Source organism: Asparagus officinalis, chromosome 2, assembly GCF_001876935.1.
Source record: "Asparagus officinalis chromosome 2, Aspof.V1, whole genome shotgun sequence".
Lineage (NCBI taxonomy): Eukaryota > Viridiplantae > Streptophyta > Magnoliopsida > Asparagales > Asparagaceae > Asparagus > Asparagus officinalis.
In genome coordinates this window covers 43,512,104-43,514,016 of record NC_033795.1, presented here as the reverse complement: position 1 = coordinate 43,514,016, position 1,913 = coordinate 43,512,104, and the positions used below count along the sequence as shown (strand labels likewise).

The following is a 1,913-nucleotide window of genomic DNA, read 5'->3' as shown; positions in this document are numbered from 1 at the left end:
TCATCAACTGTGACTTCGAAAGTTTGACTTGGACTCTCCATTGACGCCATGCCCTCAACACAACTTCTGAAGTTGTAGTAACAAATAATATTCACCATTTAGTTGGGTTTTTCTCTAGTTATTTAGTGAATGTTGAGAGAATGAAAGAGTGGAGTATGGTTAGATTACAATTTAGGGTATTATATTATATATACACAACATACGGTATATCACTCCGATAAATACTACTTATCCCCGATATATCACCGATTTCCGCTATCCGATAAGGATTTTGGTCGTCCGATAAATCCCCGATAATCGATATTTAAAACATTGGTAAAAACGGGGCTAAAATCCAATAGTTTAAGTCAAAAGACTTTCAAATAATTCAATGTCTACATACATTTCGTCATAATAGTTTCCTAAATCTTCACGTGCCCCAAATCAAGCCAAAAGAACCCTAAAACCAAACTTCCAACAGTTGAATTACAGAAAAATCAATAAATAAGGAATCAAAAACTTATACATACAACATATAAGATCCTTGTTGACATTAGGACTTAAACTACCATACAATATAATAGAGAAATGGGATAAATTGTTGCCTTATTGAATGGAAAGAGAGAATGATTGATTCTCTGGATTTAGGCTTTCTTCGTCCTTCTTCTCTTGGTCACCTAAAACTTCATCTTCAACTGTAGTATATGCTAATGTAAACCGCAAAAGAATAGTAGTTTACGTTACAGTTATGTTAAGAGAGAGAATCAGCACGTAGGAAACTATTTCAACAGGAAAAAAATATTTTACTTTCATCATACTTCTTCATTTTATTACTTCATATTAGTCTTGAAGGTTTCCAGAATAAAAAAATTTATCATACATATTAGCCATAGAAGGATTGAAGAAAGACCATATGATTATCAAAATGAACATCATGTATACAACTATATAGGCTATGTATGTGAAACCTTTGTGAATGTTTTTACCTGAAAATCTCGTACTTGCTCCTGCTGCTCAGCTTGATATTAACCAACCACACTTAAGATTTCCCCGACAACATATTTTTCTCTTGAGTCTCTGGATATTTTGTCGACAATTAGGGACCGATAGAATATATTAACTAAAAATCTTCCTATTGTTGCTAAATAGTTTGTTGTGTCGATAAATAGCAGGTTACTTTACAAAATATATATTCAAAGCAAAGCATCGAGAAAGAAAATGGAATTCTAGAAGTGAATCAGACCTCCTTATTTGCTATTCCTAGTGCTCTTGCTCTTCCTTCTCCTTTCACTTTTCAAGCAATTCTATAAATCATTGCAAAATATTACCGTTCCATTTTGCTCAGTTGGGGAGCGAAGATACCCTTGAGCGGTGGTTGGACGGTGTTGAAAGATGTGAAATCAATTATCAATTATATCATAAATGAAGCAGTTGCAAAAGGCTTGCCCAAGAAAAATGCATCCAAAACAACTTTATTCTCATTCTCACCTATTTAACATTTAGAGACTACTAATTTAGCATTACTATTCTATTGTAAGAAGGCTGAAGTTCTACTAAAACATAGAATAACTTTAAAGGTAATTTTCATTGCTTGAATAGAAATATGCATGAGGATATGTCCTGGAAGAAGAGCTACATTATGTAGTTCCCTTACTGCTTCCGCAAAATCTCACCAAAGAATAATGCATTCTAAACAGTTACCAATAGTTAGCGGGGAAAAAAATAAAAGAAAAATAAAAATAAAAATCTAGGCCACATATGAAACACAGTAGCAACTTAAGCAGGTAAAGTTTGAAGCTTTCAGACTCAAAAGCACATGAGATTCACTTTGAGCTAGAGAAATTGAACATAATTGCCTATTTTATTCCTCAAACAATTATCAGAACCACAAATAATTGCATAAATTGATCAAAAAACAATAAATGGTTAAAGGA

At 32.8% G+C, this 1,913-nt stretch overlaps 1 long non-coding RNA gene across 1 annotated transcript; it reads right to left on the bottom strand.

The window, feature by feature from the left end:
• On the bottom strand, positions 331 to 1,348 carry LOC109829514. Its single transcript, XR_002244051.1, has 3 exons — positions 1,223 to 1,348; positions 966 to 1,056; positions 331 to 686 (listed from the first exon to the last, which is right to left on the bottom strand). It is a non-coding gene; the product is annotated as an uncharacterized LOC109829514 (long non-coding RNA).